Source organism: Balaenoptera acutorostrata, chromosome 15 (assembly GCF_949987535.1).
Source record: "Balaenoptera acutorostrata chromosome 15, mBalAcu1.1, whole genome shotgun sequence".
NCBI classification, from domain to species: Eukaryota; Metazoa; Chordata; class Mammalia; order Artiodactyla; family Balaenopteridae; genus Balaenoptera; species Balaenoptera acutorostrata.
The window spans coordinates 14830111-14855832 of NC_080078.1; the positions used below are offsets into that span (position 1 = coordinate 14830111).

At 41.2% G+C, this 25722-nt stretch overlaps 1 protein-coding gene across 3 annotated transcripts in view; it reads right to left on the reverse strand.

Moving 5' to 3' along the window:
• Positions 1-16760, reverse strand: part of TMEM248 (transmembrane protein 248) — a 32943-nt gene extending 16183 nt beyond the window's left edge. The window contains exon 1 of one of the 3 annotated variants that reach the window (XM_057529223.1): positions 16743-16760. The gene's annotated coding sequence lies outside the window, so the exon portion shown is untranslated. The other 2 variants (XM_057529222.1, XM_057529221.1) reach the window with 2 other exon arrangements.
• Positions 16761-25722: the final 8962 nt, after the last annotated feature.

The window sequence follows — 25722 nt, forward strand, 5'->3', positions numbered from 1 at the left end:
CAAAGTCAGTAGAAGGAAAGAAATTATAAAAATCAGAGCAGAAATCACTGAAATAGAAACAAAGAAAACAGCAGCAAAGATCAATAAAACTAAAAGCTGGTTCTTTGAGAAGATAAATAAAATTGATAAACCATTAGCCAGACTCCTCAAGAAAAAAAGGGAGATGATGCAAATCAATAAAATTAGAAATGAAAAAGAAGGAATCACAACTGACACTGCAGAAATACAAAGGATTATAAGAGACTACTACAAACAACTATACGTCAATAAAATGGACAACCACAAAGAAATGGACAAATTCTTGGAAAGGTACAATTTTCCAAGATTGAACCAGGAAGAATTAGAGAATATAAGCAGACCTATCACAAGTAATGAAATTGAAACCATAATTAAAAATCTTCCAACAAACAAAAAAGTCCAGGACCAGATGGCTTCACAGGCGAATTCTATCAAACATTTAGAGAAAAGCTAACACCGATCCTTCTCAAACTCTTCCAAAAAACTGCACAGGGAGAAACACTCCCAAATTCATTCTACAAAGCCACCATCACCCAGATACCAAAACCAGAAAAAGATATCACAAAAAAAGAAAATTATAGGGACTTCCCTGGTGGCTCAGTGGTTTAGAATCCGCCTGCCAATACAGAGGACACGGGTTTGAGCCCTGGTCTGGGAAGATCCCACATGCCATGGAGCAACTAAGCCCGTGCACCACAACTACTGAGCCTGCGCTCTAGAGCCCATGAGCCACAAATACTGAGCCCCCGTGCTGCAACTACTGAAGCCTATGCTCCTAGAGCCTGTGCTCCGCAACAAGAGAAGCCACTGCAATGAGAAGCCTGTGCACTGCAACAAAGAGTAGCTCCCACTTGCCACAACTAGAGAAAGCCCACGTGCAGCAACGAAGACCCAATGCAGCCAAAAATAAATTAAGTTAAAAAAAAATTATAGACCGGTATCACTGATGAACAAAGATGCAAAAATCCTGAACAAAATACTAGCAAACAGAATCCAATAACACATTAAAAGGATCATACACCATGATCAAGTGGGATTTATCCCAGGTATGCAAGGATTCTTCAATATACTCAAGTCAATCAATGTGATACACCACATTAACAAATTAAGGAATAAAAAACCATACGATCATCTCAATAGATGCAGAAAAAACTTTTGACAAAATTGAACACCCATTTATTATAAAAACTCTCCAGAAAATGGGCATAGAGGGAACCTACCTCAACATAATAAAGGCCATATATGACAAACCCACAGCAAGCATCATACTCAATGGTAAAAAACTGAAAGCATTTCCACTAAGATCAGGAATAAGACAAGGATGTCCACCCTCGCCACTATTATTCAACATAGTTTTGGAAGTCCTGGCCATGGCAATCAGAGAAGAAAAAGAAATAAAAGGAATCCAAATTGGAAAAGAAGAAGTAAAACTGTCACTGTTTGTGGATGACATGATACTATACATAGAAGATCCTAAAGATGCCACTAGAAAACTACTAGAACTAATCAATGAATTTGGTAAGGTTGCAGGATAAAAAATTAATGCACAGAAATCTCTGGCATTCCTATACACCAACAACAAAAAATCAGAAAGAGAAATTAAGGAAACAATCCCATTTACCATTACAACAAAAACAATAAAATACCTAGGAATAAACCTGCCTAAGGAGGCAAAAGACTTTATTCAGAAAACTATAAAACACTGATTAAAGAAATCAAAGATGACATAAACAGATGGAGAAATATACCATGTTCTTTGACTGGAAGAATCAATACTGTGAAAATGACTATACTGCCCAAAGCAATCTACAGATTCAAGGCAATCCCTATCAAACTACAAACGGCATTCTTCACAGAATTAGAACAAAAAATTTTACAATTCATATGGAAACACAAAAGACCCCAAATAGCCAAAGCAATCTTGAGAAAGAAAAATGGAGTTAGAGGAATCAGGCTCCCTGACTTCAAACTATACCACAAACCTACAGTAATCAAGACAGTATGGTACTGGCACAGAAACAGAAATATAGATCAATGGTACAAGACAGAATGCCCAGAGATAAACCCACGCACATATGGTCACCTAATTTACGACAAAGGAGGCAAAAACATACAATGGAGAAAAGACAGCCTCTTCAATAACTCTTACAGGAAAACATAGGAAAAACACTCTTTGACATAAACCACAGCAAGATCTTTTTTGACCCACCTCCTAGAGTAACGGAAATAAAAACAAAAATAAACAAATGGGACTTAAAAGCTTTTGCAAAGGAAACCATAAACAAGACGAAAAGACAACCCTCAGAATGGGAGAAAATATTTGCAAATGAAACAACAAAGGATTAATCTCCAAAATATACAAACAGCTCATGGAGCTCAATATCAAAAAAACAAACAATCCAGTTAAAAAATGGGCGGAAGACCTAAATGTCTACATTTCACCAAGGAAGACATATAGATGGCCAAGAGGCACATGAAAAGCTGCTCAACATCACTAATTATTAGAGAAATGCAAATCAAAACTACAACGAGGTATCACCTCACACCAGTCAGAATGGCTATTATCAAAAAATCTAGAAACAATAAATGCTGGAGAGGGTGTAGTGAAAAGGGAACCCTCCTGCACTGTTGGTGGGAATGTAAATTGATACAGCCACTATGGAGAACACTATGGAGGTTCCTTAAAGAACTAAAAATAGAACTACCATATGACCCAGCAATCCCACTACTGGGCATATACCCTGAGAAAACCATAATTCAAAAAGAGTCATGTACCACAATGTTCCACTGCAGCACTATTTACAATAGCCAGGACATGGAACCAACCTAAATGTCTATCGACAGATGAATGAATAAAGAAGATGTGGCACATATATACAATGGAATACTACTCAGCCATAAAAAGAAATGAGTTATTTGTAGTGAGGTGGATGGACCTAGAGTCTGTCATACAGAGTGAAATGAGTCAGAAAGAGAAAAACAAATACTGTATGCTAACGCATATGTATGGAATCTAAAAAAAAAAAAAAAAAAAAAAGGCACTGATGAACCCAGTTGCAGGGCAGGAATAAAGACACAGACGTAGAGAATGGACTGGAGGACATGGGGTGGGAGGGGGAAGCTGGGACAAAGTGAGAGAGTGGCATGGATATATATACACTACCAAATGTAAAACAGTTAGCTAGCGGGAAGCAGCAGCATAGCACAGCGAGATCAGCTCGGTGCTTTGCGATGACCTAGAGGGGTGGGATAGGGAGGATGGGAGGGAGGCTCAAGAGGGAGGGGATATGGGGACATATGTATGCATATGGCTGATTCACTGTGGTGTACAACAGAAACTAACACAGTATTGTGAAGCAATTATACTCCAATAAAGATTTAAAAAAAAACCCACTGTAGTATAGCAGAAACTAATGCAACATTGTAAATCAACTGTACACTAATAAAAATTAAAAAAATAAAATATTGCAAGCAATAACAGTGTTTCTTTCCAACACTTATTTCATTTTTTTTTCTTTTTCTTACTACTTTGCCTAGAACCTTCAGTGAAATGATGACTAGAAGTGGCAACAATAGGAATCCTTGCCTCATTCCTGGCTTTAAAGCAAATGCTTCTAATGCTTCACTATTAAATATGGTATATGTTAAAGGTTTCTGAAATTCCTCACCAGGTTAAAGTACCCTCTACTTCAGGTCTGCAAAGATAATTTCATTATAAATAAGTGTTACACTTTAATGAATGCTTTATCTGCAACCTCCGAACAATCAAGTTTTCTCCTTTAATTTGTTAATATGAACTATGTTAGCTGATTTTTTTCATGATGACTCACATTTGCATTCTTTGGATAAACTTAATATAATCATGATCTTTTAAAACTATATTGCTGACCTATGTTTGCTAAATTTTATCCTGAATTTCCACACCTATTCGCAAGTGAGATAAAAAAAAATTATAAGCCATTATCATTCTCTCTTTGACTGTATATACTCCTTTACTTGTATGACTAAGTCATTCTAGTATCATAAGATTAATTGAATGTATTCACTCATCTATTTTCTAGAACAACGTGTATAAGATATTTGCTTCTATTTCTGGGAGGCTTGATAGACCTTGACCACAAAACCATCTGGACTCAAGTTTTTCTCTAGTTTTGTATTTTGGTGGGCTGTCTTAACTATTTATTCATGTTCTAAAAATAAGTCTATGTTTTCTATTTCTAGTAAGTCAATTTTGTTAAGATGTATTATTCTAGGAAATTGCCCATTTTATATTGTTTTTTTTAAGATTTCTGGCACAGTATTATCTTGTGATTTGTTTAATTTTTACTTGTAGTCATGTTCTTTTTCATTACAGATGTTTTTGTGTTTGTTTTCTCCTCTCTCCTTGTAATCAGTTTTACCAGAGCTGTATTGTATTTGTGTTTTCAAAGAGCCAGTATTTGGTTTTATAGATTATATATAGATAATTTCTTTTTCAGTAATTTCTACATTTAAAAAAAATTATTTTTCTCCATCTGCCTTCTTTGGGTTAACTCAGTTTGGTTTTTCTAACCTCTTCAGTTGGAATCTTATCTCGGATTTTTCTGTTTTTAATGGAGGCATTTCAAAATACAAACTTCCCTCAACATACTCCTTCTTTAGCTGCATTACTTTCCCTCACCATTAGCATCAATCTAATCCATCAGCAAATCTTGTTGATTTTCTTTCCAAAATGCATCTCAGATCTACCCACTGTGCCCTATCTTCTTGTTAAGATGACAGAGACTATCACTGTATCAGTCCTCTACAAGTCTCTACAGCCCTATGACCTCTATATCCAAGTGCCCACTGAACATCCTTATATATTCTACAACATGTTCAAAACCGAACTAATCTGCATTCCTGCCTAATCTGACTCCTCCTCCTGTATTCCCCATCTCAATCTAGAACTTTGGGAAAACATCCTAGACTGCTTCTGCCCCATATCCAAGCAACTACTAAGTGCTAAAGATTCTTTTTAAAAAAATAAATTTAATTTATATTTTTTATTTTTGTCTGCGTTGGGTCTTCGTTGCTGCGCGTGGGTTTTCTCTAGTTGCAGCGAGCAGGGGCTACTCTTTGTTGTGGTGCGTGGGCTTCTCATTATGGTGGCTTCTCTTGTTGCTGAGCACGGGCTCTAGGCGCGCGGGCTTCAGTAGTTGTGGCTCACAGGCTCTAGAGCACAGGCTCAGTAGTTGTGGCACACGGGCTTAGTTGCTCCGTGGCATGTGGGATCTTCCCAGGGCTTGAACCCGTGTCCCCTGCATTGGCAGGCGGATTCTTAACCACTGTGCCACCAGGGTAGTCCAAGATTCTGTTTCTTTAACATCGCTTACTTCTGACTCTTCCCTTCCACACTCCTCTGCTACTCCCCTTAGTTCAGGTCATCTTCTTTTGCAACTATTTGCTAAGTCTCAGTTGGATCTTCCTGCTATCAGTCAAATAATCCATCTTCACATGCTGTCAAGAGTGATTTTTCCAAATGCAAATCTAATCACGTTACTGCTTAATTATCTCAGAGCTCCAAATGACCTAGGGATAAAGTCCCGCTTAATTATCTCAGAGCTCCAAATGACCTAGGGATAAAGTCCAAGCTCCTTGTAATGGCAATCCACCATAAACTAGGTCTTGTCTACTTCTCAATGGTTTGACTAACTGCTTGCAATTCCCAGAACATATTAGACAATATTACAGCTTCAGGCCTTTGAGTCCACTGGTCCTCCTGACCGTCACGAACCACATCTTACTACTTCAACTCCCCTCTTTCAAGGCTCAGAGGAAGGGTTACCTACTCTATGAAACTTTTCCCTCCCCCATCAGCCCCTCAGGGAGAAATGATCACTTTCACTTTTATGCCCCCACTATACTCCAAAAATTTCTCACACAGAATGAAACACCTTACTGCAGTTGCCTGTGTATACATCTATCTTCCCAACCAAGCTGTAAGCCTCTCAAGGGCAGGTACAACATCTTATCGTCTCTATATTATCAATATCTAGACACAAAATAGGTGATTTAAAAATGCAAGTTCATTAAATGAATGAATCAATGAATCCAGACTTAAACTAAAAAATAATCTAGAAAGTGATTTCCGCAAGGATTGCAGGATACAAGGTTACAGACTTAAACTAAAAAATAATCTAGAAAGTGATTTCAGCAAGGATTGCAGGATACAAGGCTAATATACAAAAGCCAATTGCTTTCCTATATACTAGCAAGGAACAAGTTGAGTTTGAAATTAAAAACACTATATCATTTATATTAGCACTCCCCCATAAAATACTTAAGTATAAATCTAACAAATGTGTACAAGATCTATATGAGGAAAACTACAAAACTCTCATGAACAAAATCAAAGAACTAAATAAATGGAGAGATATTTCATGTTCATGGATACAACAACTCAGTATGTCAAGATGTTAGTTCCTCCCAACTTGACCTACAGGTTCAACACAATCCCAATCAAAATCCCAGCACGTTATTTTGTGGATATCAACAAACTTCTTCTTAAGTTTATATGGAGAGATAAAAGAACCAGAATAGTCAATACTGAAGGAGAAGAACAAAGTGGGAGGACTGACTGTATTTGACTTCAAGACTTACTATAAAGCTACAATAATCAAGACAGTGAGGTTTTGATTGGCAAAAGAACAGACAGATACATCAAAGAAACAGAATAGAGAGCCCAGAAATAGACCAACATAAATATAGTCAGGTGATCTTTGACAAAGAAGCAAAAGACAAGTCTTTCAACAAATGGTGCTGGAACAACTGGACATCCACATGCAAAAAAATAAATCTAGACACAGACCTTACACTCTCAACAAAAAAGAACTCAAAATGGATCACAGACCTGACTGTAAAATGCAAAACTATAAAACTCCTAGAAAGTAACATTGGGGAAAACCTTGAGTTTGGTGATGACTTTTTAGATAAGGACACCAAAGGCACCATCCATGAAAGAAGGAAGTGGTAAGCTGGACTTCATTAAAATTAAGAATTTCTGCTCTACAAAAGACACTGTTAAGAGAATGAGAAAATAAGCACAGACTGGGAGCAAATATTTGCAAAAGACATCTGATAAAGGACTGTTCTCCAAAACATACAAAGAACTATTAAAACTCAACAATAAGAAAATAAACAAAACATTTTAAAAATTAGCCAAAGAGCTTAACAGACACTTAAAGAAGATTTTCAGATGGCAAATAAGCATACGAAAAGATGCTCCCAAATCACATGTCATCAGGAAATGCAAATTAAAACAAGATACCATGACACACTTATTAGAAAGGCCAAAACCCAGCACACTGACAATACCAAATACTGGCAAGGATGTTGAGCAATAGGAACTCTCTGTTCATTAAATAGGATTCAAATAACAAATGCTGGCAAGGATGGGAACTTCCCTGGTAGTCCAGTGGTTAAGAATCCGCCTTCCAATGCAGGGGATGCGGGTCTGATCCTTGGACAGGGAAGTAAGATCCCACATGTCGCAGGGCAACCAAGCCTGCGCGCTCTAGAGCCGGCACGCCACGACTACAGAGCCTGCATGCCACAACTACTGAGCCCACGTAATCTGGAGCTTGTGCGCCACCAACTAGAGAGAAGCCCACGCACCGCAACAAAGAGCCAACATGCCACAGTGAAAGATCCCACGTGCCACAACTAAGACCCGATGTAGCCAAATAAATAAGAATAAAAAAAAATGCTGACAAGGATGTGGAAAAAACGGAACCCTAGTACACTGTTGGTGGGAATGTAAATTGGTGTAGTCACTATGGAAAACAGTATGGAAGTTCCTCAAAAAAACTAAAAATAGAACTACCAATATGATCCAGTAATTCCACTTCTGGTATATATCTGAAGAAAATGAAAACAATAATTCAAAAAGATACATGCACCCCAATGTTCATATTAGCACTATTTACAACAGCCAGGACATGGAAGCAACATGTGTCCTAAGTGTCCATCAACAGATGAACGAATAAAGAAGATATTCCATATATACAATGGAATATTACTCAGCCATAAAAAAGAATGAATCTTGCCATTTGCAACAACATGGATGGACCTGGAGGGTATTATGCTTAGTGAAATAAGTCAGACAGAGAAAGACAAATACTGTATGTTATCACTTATATGTGGAACCTGAAAAATGGAGCAAACAAATATAACAAAACAGAAACAGACTCACAGATATAGTGAACAAACTAGTGGTTACCAGTGGGGAGAGGGAAGCGGGGGTGGGGCAAGATAGCAGTAGGGGGTTAAGAGGTACAAACCACTATGTATAAATAAGCTACAAAGATGTAATGTACAGCACAGGGGATACAGCCAATATTTTATAAGAACTTTAAATGGAGTATAATCTATAAAGTATTGAATCACTATGTTGTACACCTGAAACTAATACGGTATATCGACTATACTTCAACTAAAAAATAAAATAAAAAAGATTAATAGGCTTCAGAAACAAAAACATCAACAGTAAATTACAGTTCCATTTATTAAGACAACAAAATCTGAATCATATATAAAATAAACAGGAACTATTCACCACGTGGAACTACAATTATGAAACATTTAGAAAAGCAAAAAAATCTGAATTCCCTTCTAGATAAAACTAACGGTCGTTAAAACCATGTCACACTAGAATTTAAACATATATATATATATATATATATATATATATATATATCTCAACATAAATACCCACAAATTAGCAAGCAATGTCAACATACGCCAATTTAATTAGAGAAAGTTCTAGAGGAGGCCAATTGTATTCACTTAAAAAGTAAAAGCAGGGCTTCCCTGGTGGCGCAGTAGTTGAGAATCTGCCTGCCAATGCAGGGCACATGGGTTCGAGCCCTGGTCTGGGAAGATCCCACATGCCGCGGAGCAACTAGGCCCGTGAGCCACAATTTACTGAGCCTGCGCATCTGGAGCCTGTGCTCTGCAACAAGAGAGGCCACAACAGTGAGAGGCCTGCGCACCGCGATGAAGAGTGGCCCCCGCTCGCCGCAACTAGAGAAAGCCCTCGCACAGAAACGAAGACCCAACACAGCCATAAATAAATAAATAAACCCAAAAGTTTAAAAAAAAAAAACAAAAAACTAGCACAGCACATATTTCTAAAAAAAAAAAAAGGTTTTTCATTTTTTTAGTAAAACTATTAAAAGTCCAAATATTTCATAAACATAAAATTCCTTTCCACCATTTACAAGTGTTTTCAAATATGAAATTAACAAGAGCTAAACAAATGTATTTTCCCTGCAAAGAATTACAAGAAAATTTCTGTAATCTTCTCAACAGTAAATGTCACTTTTAATTAAAAAATAAGTTAAGCTCTATGGGGAGAAGAAAAGTGGATGGAGAGAAGGCACAATATCCGACCTCCCTCCCCTATATTCATTCATCCCAACTCCAATTGGGGACTTTCACCAGGATAAAGGTAAGAAATGACCAGGGCTGTGAAGCTGCCTCTCTGGAAAGTCTAGGGATTTAAGGTACACAGAACACGGCCAAAAGCCGATTTCACTAGTGTGTGAGAGCACACGACTGAAGTCCATCGACTCAGTACCTAGAGCTCTGAGACTAGTTCAATGACAACACTAAACATCAGGTTGCAATTCAAGTAAGCAAAAGGCAATACTAAGATTATTCGAGAGTTAACTCAAGCAACCCACAAGTTAGGAGATCCTAAAAAGGGGAGGGGAGACTACTACAAACTTTCTAGAGACCAACCTGGCCACACACACCAAGAGCACTAACACTTAGCGCACTCTTACTTCTGTGATTCTGCCTCTAAAAGTTCACCTGAGAAGACACCCACGGCTGAAAACAAAGACTTAACTACTAAGATGGTTATCTCAGGAGTGTATAAAATAGTAAAAACTGGAAAACTAGATATCCAACAATAGTAGGGAAATGGTTCAAGTATAATGTATCACCAGTAGGAAACCTATGTAGCTGTTAAAAAAACACAGGATCTAAAATACACAAAATGAGGGTATTTCAGGTTTTTAATGTGTGAGAGCTACACAAGCACTTACATGGGAAAAAAAGACATAACGTACCCTCAAATGTAAACAGGGATGGTTATCTCTAGCTGGTGAGATTACATATGTCTTTTCTTTTTTTAACGTTTCCATCATGAATATGTATTTCCTCTGCAGTAATTTCTAACAATAACATTTATAAATAATCTTCCATTGATCCTGCTGGTCTTGTGGCCCAAATAAAACTTCATTAAATCTTAATTCCATTCATTTTCTTCATTAATAAAGGCAATATACAGGGGGGAAAAAAAAGAAAAAAAGAAACAAGTGATTTCTTAAACCCACCTAGAAAAAAAAATAAATAGAAAACAGGACAATCCTTTAATACGTCCTGGTGCTAAAGAAAGGCAAAGCTTAACTTGCAGTGATTTGTACTTGGATCTGTGAGAAACCAAAAATAAAATGAGAAAGAACACTGACTAGACTCCTCCAGATAATCCAGTGCTGCACGCTCCCAGGGCAGGTGGTGCACACAGCTTCTCCACACAAGCGTAGGTGCCCCCATTAGGGCAGAGGTTGCGAGGGCATGGGGTGTAGGGGTAACCACGAGCCAAAAGGGTGCCCAGGACGGGGAGGGGTCCTGCAAGGCAGGGGAGAAGAGTTTCAAGAAGGAAGAGGTATCAGCCAAATATTGCTGGGAAGTGACCAAGCGTGAGGAGTACAAAGAAAGGGTCTCTAGGCCCCTCTGTGCTATAAAAAGTACTCAGGCGAACCTGCGCTTGCCTAATCACAATTCTCCACCTGGCAAGATCACTGGTGACCTCCGAAACCTCACTCTGGCAGGAGGCGGAAGTCAGACAGTAAGGAGATGATAACAGGGGAGGGGAAACAGAGGCAACAGCGGAACATCACTGGTTCAAATGGGAGGCAGGAGGGACAGTGGGGTCACGAGAAGTGAGGAAACAAACATATCTGTAAGCAGAGAAGGAGCCAGTAAAAGAGGAAGGCCTCCCAAGGGACCAGTGAAGGCAGAAATGTATAATTTTGGAATTTGATTATAATATTTTATTAGAAAGGAAGTAAATTAACATTCATTATGCCAGACACATGAGTCCTTCATGTGTCTCTCTCCCTCTCCAGAGCCCACGAACTTTAAAGTGTACCACATGCTGACTTGTCCAAGTTTACAACTAGAATCTCTGGACAGGATGGGGATTCCACACTCCCAGATGATATTTCCTAAATAGTTCCTAACTTATTCTAAGATACACTAAACCACTACTTGTGACCCAAATGAAAAAGTTCACTTCACATGAACAACAAAACCACCATTCATCTTATTAAACTGGATTTTCCACCTTAGGCTAAATGAGAAATTCCTTAAAGCTCTCCTATAAAGTCATGCCCTTTTCAAAGTTCTGAAGAGACTAGGAGTCAGGGAAGTGGTGGAAGAACACCACAGGGGGACCGAGAGGGGAGGATTAGAGAGGCAAGCTTGCTCTAATACCCACTGCAGGAAATACACTGGTCTTGTGCTAAGAGAGAATAGCAGGAACTCGCCTTGATGTGGGAGAGGCCCATTTTGAATGTAAAAATTAAAGTAGCATTTCTCAAATACCCTGTGATGTTTGAGATATTCAGAGGGCTTTAAGGCTGGGGATTGTAAACCCTGAGCCTAATAAAGAACATTAATGGATGCGATGCCGGATTATCCAAGACTCAGCAGAGATGAGGACACTGGATGGTATCAGAGAGACCCTGGGCGATCTCAACACCCAGCTATCCAGCACTGAGGAGAAACCACCCTCCCTCCCCCACCACACAGCGAGTGTAGATGGAAAAGACCTTCAAAGAGGCAAACGCGGAGTAAGAAAGTCAAAGGAGAACTTCAAGGTCTCCACTAAGGTCTCAATGCTAAAGCCAAAGTCTGGGTTTCGGTCCTTTCTTACCCCTCTGCGGCACTGCACACCGAGGGCCACACCACCTTCCGGCTTCCGGGACATCACTCTCCCAGCCACCCTTTCACTCGTCTGGCCACCATTCCTTCTCACTCTTCTTCAAAAGTTGGGGCTCCCCGTGGGCTCCAGCTGGGCCTCTGCTCAAGGTGGACACACTCATTCTCGGCTTCCTATCAATTTCACCTACCCCCTCACTCCAGGTGGAAACATCTACCTACCCAACACTCCATGCAGATGACCCACAGGCACCTGAACCACCAAGGCCAAAAGTCATCCAAAATCCCCAAATCAGCTCCTCCTTATAAAGAAAGACAGAGCTTTCTACCCAGGGACCCCTGGCACCCATTCTGGACTCTCTCTCCTACAACCGAACGGTTACCCGTCACCAGCCCTGTCGCGCCCATCGCTGCAGTGTCTCTCAACAGCAGCTTTTGCTCCAGCCCCACGGCCTCCTTCAGCCAAACTGAACCCCAAATGTGTCCTGCCCCTGTGCTCTCTCATCTCCGTGACGCCGTTTCTGCACCCTCCTACCTCGGGCAGGGCCCGGCACCGGGAAGGTGCTTACCAGTAATGTCTTACACTACCGCCCACTTTTGTGAACGAGGCACGCTGTTCTAAGAGTTCTGCACATGTTTCATATGGTCCTCACAACATCTGCATTTCACAAATGAGCAAATTCAGGCGTAAGGAAGTTACCTAAGCTACCCAAGGTCCTAAGCGAACCTGGATTCAAACCCAGTCGGCCTCCAGAGCCCGTGCATTGACCACTAAAAAGAGCAGTAACGTGCCTCCCAGTAAACGTTATGAGTCTGAATAGAGTCAACCCCATCAAATGAGATAAACACTGAAAAGTATCCATACAATTTTGTAATTAAGACATCAATAGTGATGTAAGCAGAAACCTCTCTCATTAGGGGCTAAGGAAAGAGTATCATTTTTAACAGCCACCATTTAAAATGTGCTGTGGGCCAGGCCCCATGCCAAGCACTTTACATACGTCATATGTTCTAATCTTCACAACACTGCTAAGTAGGTATTACTATCCTCATTTTACCGAGGAGGAAACTGAGTCAAAAGAGGTTAAGTAATTTATACAAGGTTATACTACAAAAAAGTGGCAGTAAGTAATTAAGACGCTGACTTAATTCATCTGACCCCAAGCTGTGCCATCAATCACAATACCAGGATTGATAAGTAGGTTTCAAGTCCAACGCCAGATAGAAACAAACAAAAAAAATCACATGCCATGGATAGTGTATCTTAGTCATCGACTTCAATATAAGCACAATTAAAATGGATTTTTCTGAGGTTACCTTATTTCCCATCTCTTCAGTAAGGCAACTCCCACCTCAGCACCCTCATCAGGGCATAAAGCAAAGACAAGTAGAATCTCCTGCCAATGGTTTCTTGTTTGTTAATCTAATACAACTCACAGTGCAGAGAGACTTTCAAACACTTGTTTCACTCAACAAGTTTAAATGATCAAAAGAGAAATTATAACAGAAAGCATAAAGTTTTAGTCGCTAAACGTGCATTTTAAGCAACATCGGTACTCAAAGACAAAAGGAAAAGGAACAACATGGGCTGATAATAATTTCATGGACTTATTTCCATGAAATTTGGACTTATTTCCAAAATTCAGACTTTGGCTGTATTTCTACTCACTTACAACTAATTAATACATTGCTCCATTTTCAAAATCATGATATAAAATCATGGGAACTTCCAACATGTTCCCTCTCTCCTTTTAACAAATAAGTTCATCTTAGTCCCGAATTGAAAATAATTTCTTTTTTCTTCGTTTTTTTTAATTGCTGACCTACTTAAAAACCAAATTAAAAGTATCCCCATATTAAGATGTAATGACCTGGGGTTTAATTAACAGATACTTAAGAAAACAAATATGAGTGATGACAAGATTAAACGAACACTAAAAGCTCAATATGAAACTATAACATCCAAACTCAGTGTAAAGACTGGGAGATGTTCTGAAAACAGCATTTTTAAACAAACAGCACAGAAGTCCAAATGACAAATGACAGCCCTTTGCAAACTATCATCACCAAACATTGTTCTATAGTCCCCAGGACTACACTTAGGTATACAATTATACACAGAACGAGCTGTAGACCCCTGGTCAAATTTATTTTCTGTATGGAAAAGATAATTTAAGGATTTCTATGTTTATCAGAACAAATCCTACACGGAAATTCCATTTGCTAAAAACCGTATCTTTCCTCCATTTCCTTTTTTTCATTTTAATTGGAATGTTGTAGTGAAAAAAAAAATTTTTTTTAATTCTAAAGCCCTCTTACATGGCAATATTATTTGACAAAACCATCCCATAGATCTGCCATGCCTATTAGGACCACCCTTTTTTAGACACTTGTCTATAATAAGGAGGAGACAGAGCAGTGGGTAGAGAGGGAAGAAGAGTCAAAAAGAAGCATGAAAAAGTTAACATGGTCCTCAGCACGTTCAGAGAAAAGCTAGAGTTGAAGCCAGTGAGGTCCTAGGACTAATCATAATGTTCCAGGGCAATTACATGGCGTCCCGTTTTAACAGCTTCAAAGGTTCTTCAACAACTGGGTAATAGAAACAAACAGCATCTCTGTGAAGTGAACTAGATGTCATTAAAAACCCTCAGGAGACAGCTAAGAGCCTGCCATTTAACACTTGGCTGCAGCCAGAGTAGCAGAGATGGTACTAGAGCTGTGCTCCTGCACACTAAACACAGGCACTGAAACAACTTGCAGACAGCAAATTTAATTTCCTGATTGTTAACACCACACAGGAATTACAATCAGCCTCTTTTTCATTGTCTTTAAAGTAAGTTAAGCACTGCTTTGTGTCATTGGCTGTTTAACAGAACAAGACAAACTCACCAAATGAAAACAATTCTCTAGAACCCAGAAATCCACCAGAAGCCAGATTGGGTAGCATGTGTTTTCTGTCTTAGAAAAGCACTTAACCCTTAAGCAGCTGCCTCTGTCAGTACTTCCAGGCATCTACTGCCCAGTTCCTAGACTAGGTGCCCTTCCACCAACTGACCCGAGCTTTTTCACTTTCCAGCTAATTCTGAATGACCCAAATCCTCCCAATCCTTCGAGGTCCACCTCAAAAGTTACTTCCTTTATGAAGCCTTTTCTGATCCTAATCAGAAGAAAATCCTTAATAGCTGGTATCTCCATACGACACTTTAGTCCTGCCACATCTTACAGCCTATTGCATTCTCTAAGTTCCTTGCGGGCAGAAACTGTATTTGCACTTAGGTGTGTCTCGCTTCCCTGCAGTAGCTGCAGCTACGGCCCCAACAAAGCAGGTGCGCTCAATCAGCATCTGTGACCTTAGTACCCAGAGGCCAGTGGCAGCCCTGATTCCAGTCCATCTCAATTAGGTCACAGAAATTCTTCCCGGACCTTTACTAGAAAGTCAACCCACTGCCTCCTTACACCTGGAGAGTAAATAGGCTTGGAGTCATGAAGTATGACTGCACAACAGGTCCATTTCCTTTGAGAATCCTGAAATGAAATGAAGGAGCAGGAAGGTACTCACACCAGCAAGCAATGATGGAGCATTCATCTACAGATGGGATACAAATGATCAGACGCCAAGCTGACCAAAAAGAGGGCTATAGGGACAAACCAACAGTCATCAACAACCCTGGAGTTCTGCCTCCTGCCACCTCCCAGAGCGGGCTCACCTGAGTCGGGAAAGTAGCAATTCAGGAGCTTTCCTGCTTTCAAGCAGACCGCAAAGAAGCTCATCATTCAACACTCAGCCAAGGCTGTCATCTGCTAGTTGAGAACTAAACTACAGACGTCGGATTTTTCAACAAAGGCCCCCTCACCAGCTGTCCACCGGTTATGGTGTTTGCACAATTCAAAACAGCACAACAGGCGTAGATTTATTCCGGGTGGTGCCTATCAAGGGAAGTACAACTACGTGCCGCTAGATTATCTTGACGCCACACAATTTAGTTTATTAAAATATGAGTGAAGATGATTATCCACCCCACCTCTGGAAACTTAGCAAGCTTGACACAAAAATTACCACTATTTCATTTTAAGTGTCTGTACATACGCAAGTCTCTCCCTCCCATCTCCTTTCTGAGATGTGTATCCTTTGCAAACGGAGAGTAACGCAAACCCAACCCAAACTCAAAAATGGCAAACTACCAACACGTTCCCCGTGCCAAACCCAAATTATCCAGGCCTCTGCTCCAGACGTGGGAAGCCCCGCCATCTCGAGGGCGGCCAGGGAACTCCGGCTCCGGGGACGCGAGTGGACAAACCCCGGTGGCGGGCGACCAGGCCGAGGCCACAGCGCAGGCCAGACCCGGGCCAAACCCCACCGGCGGCTGGGGCAGGGGCTGCAGCCCGAGACGCGACGGAGAAACCCGGCCAGCTCGTCCCCTCCCGGCCACGGGTCAGCCGCGGCCGAGCCCCGACCCCGGGCCGCCCGCCCCGGCTCACCCCGCCCCGGCGGGCAGCGGCGCGCCCCGGGCCCGGCCGGGCCAGCTGCTCGCCGGACGCCCGCGGCCGCTCGGAGCTCACTCGCGGCGGCGCACGGCGGGCCCGGGGCCGCTCGGCACCATCCTCCCCGCCGCGCCGGCTCCGCGGGGCCGACGCGAGGACCAGAAGCCAGTCGGGCTCGCGCCGCCGCGACACGGATTGGTGTCCGGGTCCGGCAGTCGTAGTTTCCGGGTAGAAAAAAACGCCACCGCCAACGCCGCCTTAACCCCCGACACCTGGCGTCCGACGGCGGCGCGGCCGGGACAAGACTCCTCAGTCGCGGGTGGCGGAGACCACGCCTCCTGGCTGGGTCACGTGAGGGGGCTTGCGCGTGAGTACGTGGGCTGCGTGCGTGCGGGCGTGGAGAGGGGGGTGTCGTTTTGTGTGTCTGTGAGTGGGGTGTTGTGAGCGTGGTTGAGCAGAGTGTGCTTGCGTGGTGCACGTTTGTGGATCTGTGTGTGTCAGTGTGCATTATGTACAAAGCCGTGGCTGGTGCACATACGTGGATCTCTGTGTGAATCTGTGCGCGAGTTTAGTGTCTGGTGTGAGTGCAAGATGTGTGCGTGTGTGTCTGTGTGTTTCTCTGCTCCTGTATTAATCACTGCTGATGAAAGTATTGCTTGGTACAATCAAAATTATGAAATAATTTTGTAAAATGATTTAAAATAATTTTGTAAAATAAATTTGGCATTGTCCGGTAAACTTGAAGATACACATCATCTCTGGAGAATATGTGTGACCCTGGAGAAGCACTTGCGCATCTGCACAAGTAAACCAAATAATGTTTATAGCGTCACTGTTTGTACACACGAAGAACTGAGGGAAAAAACAAACGGCCCATACAGTCAAATGTAAACCTAGACTTAGGTATATTCATAAATAATCAAATACAAAAGAGCTGTGAATGGGCTTCCCTGGTGGTGCAGTGGTTGAGAATCTGCCTGCCAATGCAGGGGACACGGGTTCGAGCCCTGGTCTGGGAAGATCCCACATGCCGCGGGGCAACTGGGCCCGTGAGCCACAATTACTGAGCCTGCGCGTCTGGAGCCTGTGCTCTGCAACAAGAGAGGCCGCGATAGTGAGAGGCCTGCGCACCGCGATGAAGAGTGGCCCCCGCTTGCCGCAACTGGAGAAAGCCCTCGCACAGAAACGAAGACCCAACACAGCAATCAATCAATCAATCAATCAATCAATAAAAAGAGCTGTGAAAATAATTGGAAACAGCTGACACAACAAGGGGGCTCAACCTCAGGGAGCAAATCACAAAATGATTCATTGCAGCATAATTAAATTATATAAAATTACAAAACATGCTAATCTCATGGATATATTGTTTAGAGGTGCATACATAATTGGTAGAACTCTGACAAGAACCGAGAGACAAGATGCACAAACTTCACGTTAAATGTTAAAATGATGGAATTGGGGAGGGACACACAGGGCACTTCAAAGGTAATGGAAATGTTCCCTATCTTAAAAAGGTTCATGGGTACACAGCTATTTAATGAATTTAAGTTACTGTTTATATTTTACACGTAACTTAAGATTTTAATTTTGTATCTACTAGATAGCTAATAAAAATGAAAAACGGGGAGGAGGGATAAATTGGGAGATTGGGATCGACATATACACACTACTATATATAAAATAGATAACTAATAAGGACCTGCTGTATAGCACAGGGAATGCTTCTCAATACTCTGTAATGACGTACATGGGAAAAGAATTTTAAAAAGTGGATAAACGTAAATGTATAACTGACTCACTTTGCTGTACAGCAGAAACTAACACAACATTGTAAATCAACTATACTCCAATAAAAATTAATTAAAAATAAAAATAATTTAAAAAAAGAAAAACATTGATTCACCATTGAACTAGAAAGTTGTTGAGTGTCCAGAAGATGGCCTGTCACGTGACAAAGGCAGAAGAAGTATCCTAAAATAAGTCAAACTGAGATGTCGATGTGAAGTCATTCAAGAGTCATGAAAGAGAATGACTGTACCCCCAAAACATATGTTTTTAACAAAGGTATTAATAGCTTTCAGCTGGCTTTCAAAAGAAGCTGCTTAACTTGCAGTAGAAAGTAATTAAACCAAAGATAAAATTTCTATCCTCAAGATTATACCCTCAACCTTAAAGTTGTCGAAGCAAATTATGTGGAGGCTTTGACAAGCATGCCAATACAAGTAGTGAACAACTGCAAGTGGCCAAGGGTCATTTAAATCAGCTGGTGAATATGGATTAAACTTAAACTTGGATTGTGAAGGTGAAGAGCAGTGTGGTGGGTCATTGTGTCAGGATAAATATATGCTGCCATAAATTAAAAATAAGTCTTCTCAATTCTGTGCATCAAAGTCCAAATAGAAATTAAAAGTTTTTGGAATTCCCTGGTGGTCCAGTGGTTAGGACTTCACCCTTCCACTGCAGGGGACACAGGTTCGATCCCTGGTCAGGGAACTAAGATCCTACAAGGCATGTGGAGCGGCAAAAAAAAAAAAAGCTAGAAAAGAAATAAAAAATTTTAACTCCGCTATTTTCATGCACACTTATGTAATTTTTTTCTGAAAAGCTGTTATTGAATCAATGAATGTCTTACACTCAATTAAATAAATCAATAAATACTTGTTGAATAAGTGAAAGAACAGTAAACATTTCATAAAAGAAGAAATATGGATTCCAACAGATAGAAAAAGATGTCATTGGTAATAGCGATGAGGGACTCACTGACGATAAGCAGATAGCTTGCTGGGAGGGAGGGTATTCTGCAGCTGAAAGGAGAACAGGAGGCTCTGGTCGGAGGTGGGATTTGGGGTCAGTCCTGGCTTTGCTGCTCACTGTCTGGATGCCCTCGAGCAAGTCACAAACACACTGAACCTCACGCTCTTCATTCCTAAGGTGGAGATGATAATATCAGCTTATTCAAGTTGGTAAAAATCCTCCAAACGCTCTGTACACTGTAAAGCGCCATCCAAAGATAAGTTACGTGCTGTGAGAGTAGATTGTGGTGGGACCAGAGCTAAGCTGAGCTCTTTCGGAAAGTTCAGGCAGGGTCCCAACCCATGGTCGTCATACTGATTATAATAGTGTTGCTTTGTAACCCTTGGGTTCAAGGAGCTTCAGAATTGTTTATGTCAGATTTTCAGCATTATTTATTGGTAATAATCAGACTGATGATTTACACCTGGTCTCAGTGAGACCCCCACAAAGGGCTCTGCAATTGAGGAATGTAGCAGGATTATGCCTATGTAACCAGCAAGATTTTTTTTTAAAGCACTCCACTTTGGGCTCCCTGTTCCAAGGTGTTCCATGCACATGTTGATGGTTCGGGATCTAAGAGAGAAAGTGAGTTCTGCCTTGGCTCTTACAAAAAATGTATAATAGGACCTGGCCTTTCCAGACCTCTTGCTATGAAACAGCCTTTGGCTATGATGCATGTCCTTACTTTAATACTGTTGCTGTACTGTGGGGTTTTTTTCCCTGTAATAAATTGTAGCATTGTCATTTAGGGTCCTGTGAGTTTTTTGAGCAACCGAACCCTGTTAAACCCTTCTTAATTGCCACCATTCCTGCAGCTGGTGTCAGAAGTAGGATTTACTGAAAACCCCCTGACTCATTCTTTACTCAAAATATGGCTAAGGCATTATTTAAAAAGAAAAAGGATGACTCTGATAAAGCGGATGAAAATGAACAAGCTACCCTTGGTTTGAAGTAGCACAGACTGAAATGAGATACTTATTAATAATAAAACTTTCTAGTGAAATCTGGAAATGAAAGAATCTGAACTTCAGGAGCTAGAAAGATGGATCAGAAGGGAAATGCAAACCGATGTCAGGGCAGCTAAAAATTCAGTTCCGTGGCTGCTGCTTCGAGCAGTAGCAAAATGTGAGCAAGTTCAGAATCTCCATGGGTTGAGCTATGCCCTCTCTGGCTGGCACTATAATTTTTGATAATAAGCAAAGCCTGTGACACTCATGACAACTAAGAAGATAATTCAAGTGGGGCAAGATGACGATGGAGGGCAGGAAACCATGGAAATAAGGGATTATTCAGGGAAGGAATGGAGTCATTTTGTAGATCATTGCAGACATCATCCTGATAAACCTTTGTTGAAACGACTCCTGAGAAATTTAGAACAAGGGGCAGTGTCTCTGCTTTGAACACTGCTGACCAGAGGGGGAATATCTGGGCCACCCCCCATTCTCTGTTGGCTAAAACCTTTGTGAGGATGGTTCATGGGGAAGCCCCATAGATTAACAGAATAGCGTAAGAGAAGGGTCCATCATACATATCCAAAGACGGACAATTTTACTGCCCCTCCTTTTGTCCACACATACTGAAGCTGCAGAAGCACTGCAGGTGCAGGCAGGATTGGGCTATCTATATAATTGTAGACCAAGTCACCCGGGCTAAGACCAAAACCATAATGGAAGGAATCCCACTGGCATTGGCACCATGTATGACTTTGCTATTGAGACCACAAGAGAAGGTAAAAGAGGCAACCTCAAATCCTTTATCCCAATGACCACATAGGGAATTTCAAAATTAAAAAAAAAAAAAAAAAAAGTTAGATGGTGTAGGCACTTTGGAAAACAGACTGGCAGTTCCTCAAAATGTTAAACATAGAGTTCATATCTGACCCTGCAATTCCACTCCTAGAGACTCAGCAGAACGGAAAACCTGTCTGTGACACAAAAATGTGACACAAATGTTCACAACAGCATCATCATAGCCCAAAAGTGGAAACAGCCCAATGTTCACCAGCTGATGAATGGATAAACAAAATGTGCTGTCTCCATGTAATGGAACATTATTCACCCATAAAGGGTTAGGAAGTATAGATACATGCCATAATATGGGTGAATCTTGAAAACATATTAAGTGAAAGAAGCCAGTAACAAAAGACCACATATTATATGATTCCATTGACATGAAATGTCCAGAACAAGCAAATCTATGGAGACAGAAACTAGATTAAAAGTTGCCTAAGGTGGGAGGCGACTGGAGGGTGATAACTAAAGGGGAGTTCCTTTGGGGGCAATGAAAATGTTCAAAAATTAACTGTGGTAATGGTTGCGCAACTCTGTGAATATACTGAAAACCACTGAACTGTACACTTTAATTGGATGATTGTATGGTATATGAATTATATCTCCCTAAAACTGTTTTTAAAAAGATTAGCACTGGACTTCCCTGGTGGTGCAGTGGTTAAGAATCTGCTTGCCAACGCAGGGGATACGGGTTCGAGCCCTGGTCCGGGAAGATCCCACATGCCGCGGAGCAATTAAGCCCGTGTGCCACAACTACTGAGCCTGCGCTCTAGAGTCCACATGCCACAACTATTGAGCCCACGTGCCACAACTACTGAAGCCCGCGTGCCTAGAGCCCGCGCTCCGCAACAAGAGAAGCCACGACAATGAGAAGCCCATGCACCTCAACCAAGAGTAGCCCCTGCTCGCCGCAACTAGAGAAAGCCCGTGTGCAGCAATGAAGACCCAACTTAGCCAAAAATAATAAATAAATAAATAATAAATAAATAAATAAATAATAAAAAGATTAGGACTTTACAAAAGAAAGAAAATCAAAACAAGAAAGGGAGTAACTTTTCAGGCTCTAATCATGTGAAAATCTTTAGACAGTTAATGTTTAAATGAAAATAAAATAGGAGGAAATTGACAGAGTGCCATCGAAACCTGGAGAGAAATTTTATGGGAATCTGAGTTTCCCACAACTGTCTCCTCAAAGCCCCTAGGATGTAAAATCCCAAGGCTTAGAGAAATTTCAGAAAGAAAAAGTTTCCAATGAGCCTACAGCATCGAGTTCCAAAATACCCACTTTTAATATAAAGGCAGTAGTTCTTTGTCCCGTACTTGCAAATTTTCCTTAAGATCGAGATTATTTCAAATTTTAAAATAATTGACATTTCTTATTTAAAAAAAAAAAAATCAAGGCCATGATGGAGGAGGAAGATTGACATAAAGGTTGGGGTCTCTTAACTCCCTGTGGGGTTCCTAAGGCCTTTACCCATGTGTGGGTGAAATGACCAGGGGTGGAAGAATAAGTCTTCTAATTCTATTGGGCACAGGAGCAGCTCCAGTACTGCCTAGGCCTGCTCATGAGCCCCTTAGGGGCAACAGAATTAATCTAGGGGGCTATGGGGATGCTACTGAGAGGGATCAAAATTGAAGTCTGGGGGCTTCCCTGGTGGTGCAGTGGTTGAGAGTCTGCCTGCCAATGCAGGGGACACGGGTTCGAGCCCTGGTTTGGGAGGATCCCACATGCTGCAGAGCGGCTGGGCCTGTGAGCCACAATTGCTGAGCTTGCGTGTCTGGAGCCTGTGCTCCACAACAAGAGAGGCCGCGATAGTGAGAGGCCCGCGTACCGTGATGAGGAGTGGCCCCCGCTTGCCACAACTGGAGAAAGCCCTCGCACAGAAACGAAGACCAAACACAGCCATAAATAAATAAATAAATAAATAAATAAATAAATAAATAAATAAATAATGTGAAGTCTGGTTAAAAGTAGAATATGTGATTTTTTTTTTAAATGTACACTGTGGCGGTGTCTCCCTTACCCGCTATGCTCTTATAGTGGAACTGGGGTGGGGGGAGCCATGATAGAGAAATCTTCATAGGAGTCTTCCCTGCTGTACCCAGTTTTCTTTATCAATATTAGACCTGGTAGTCTTTGCACTTAGAACTACAGTTAAGGGCTCCAGAGGCTGGAATATTTCCTGACAAGATACCACAGCTATTAATTTGGACCTAACTGCAGGAATTCCAAAGGGATTGATGGGACTGATGGTCCGTTCCCCACACCCTGCCACGTTGGAGATGACTGTCAAAAATGTTTTGTTGCCTAGTGGATGGGATAGTTGTATTTCTCTGCACTTATCCAATCAGAACCTCAAGATGACAAGAAGCGGAGGCCCTTCCGTGTCTCGTCCTGTTGCTACCACCCATACAACTTGCCCAGTGGGAAACCAGAGGGTCCTGCTTCAGAGGGGGAAAACAAATGGACTGAAATTAATGATACATGGAAGAAGATGAGATTGCTGCTGAGGGAGAGGGAGAGAATAAATTGTTGTTAATCTGATGACTTGTGAGAAGCTTAGAGCAAGAGAATAAATATGGTCTCTTAGTTCTCACTCACAAGATCCTTGGGGCAAAGTACCTGTTTACCAAAACCTCTTCCAACAAGCGATCTGACCGCTGTGGAAAACAGTTTGGCCTCAGAGAGTTAAACATAGAATTATCGTATGATCCAGCAATTCTCCTCCTAGGTACACATCCAGAAGAATTAAAAGCAAGAATTAAACAGATACTTGTATATCAATGTTCATCACACCATTATCTGCAAAAGCCAAAATGCAGGAACAACCTAAATGTCTACCAACAGATGAAAGAAAATGATATATACATACAATGGAATATAATCTTAAAAAGGAATGAAATGCTGATACATGCTACAACACGATGAGCCTTGAAAACATTTATGATCAATGAAATAAGCCAGACACACAAGAATACATATTGTATGATTTCACTTACACGAAGCCACTAGAATAGGCAAATTCGTTAAGACAGAAAGTAGAATAGAGGTCACTAGGGGCCCCCGCCGGGGTGGGGAGTGAGGAGTTACTGTTTGATGGGTACAGAGTTTCTGCTCAGGATGATGAACAAGTTCTAGAAATGGGTAGTGGTGATGGCTGCACAACATTGTGAATGTACTTTAATGCCACTAAATTATACACTTGAAAATGGTCAATTTTATGTTATGTATACATCCCACCAAATTAAAAAAAAACGTGAGCTGACAGCATGGTACCTCGCGAACTTCTGGGGTGGCCTGTGTCCTCACAACGGATGCACAGGTGGGAGGCCTGACTGTGTGACCGTCTGGACCAGGACAAGTGTGGCTATGCCTGTGAGTTCCCATTTCCTCTATATGTGTTAGTATACTGGATCTGTGTTGGGAAGCAGCCTGTGGGAACATTTCCCTGGTTAAACTCAGAGTATACCAATCAATCATGATCTGAACGAACACTACATGGTCACTCTGTAAACCTAGAACTGTCCTTTAAAAAAAAGTTTATTTAAAAAATTGTGTGGGTATTGGGACTTCCCTGGTGGTCCAGTGGCTAGGACTCCGTGCTCCCAATGCAGGGGGCATGGGTTCAATCCCTGGTCAGGGAACTGGATCCCACAGGCCGCAACTAAGAGTTAGCATGCCACAACTAAAGATCTTGCGTGCTGCAACTAAGACCTGGCGCAGCCAAATAAATAAATAAATATTTCAAAAATAAAAATAAAAATTTGTGTGGGTATTAATTGTGTTGATGAAGGTTTAAGAAAAGTACCAAAATATAAAGGTAGAAGGTTATCCGCTACAGGACCCATCTGTCATTATGTGTAAAAATAGCTCTCTCGTTGTGGGTGGAAAAAACATAAGGAAGTGGAAGGGCAATTGGGACATTTGAATCATTGACAAAAGGAAAAGAATTAGGTATAATTTGGTGGGCCTACCTTCCTGAGAATGAAAAGCCAGAAATGCATACGGATGGTTATGAGGAACACTGCGCCATATGCGAACCAAAGCGTATTTAGGAATATGGTCAATAATTATGTAATATCTTTGTATGGTGACAGAGGACAGCTAGACGTACCGTGGTGATCATTTTGAAATGTATAGCAACATCGAATCACTATGTTGTGTACCAGGCACTAACATAGTGTCGTAGGTCAATTATACTTCAAAAACAAACTCATAGAAAAAGGAATCAGATTTGTGGCTACCAGAGGCAAGGGTTGGGGGAGGGGCATTAAGATGAAGGTGGTCAAAAGGTACACACTTCCAGGTATAAGATAAATAAGTACTAGGGATATAATGCACAATATGATAAATATAATTAACCCAGTTGGATGTTATATATGACTACTGAGAGTAAATTCTAAGAGTTCTCATCACAAGGAAAAGAAATCACTTTTTTTCTATTTCTTTAATGTTGTATCTATACCACATGATGGCTGTTTGCTAAACTTATTGTGGTATCATTTCATGATGTGTGTACCTCAAATCAGTATGCTGTACACCTTGAACTTATACAGCACCATATGTCAATTGTAATTCAATAAAACTGGAAGAAGAAAACAAAGTCTATTTAGGAGGGACTACTCCGTTGATCTTACCCTGGGGGGGACTCCACATTTTCGAGTT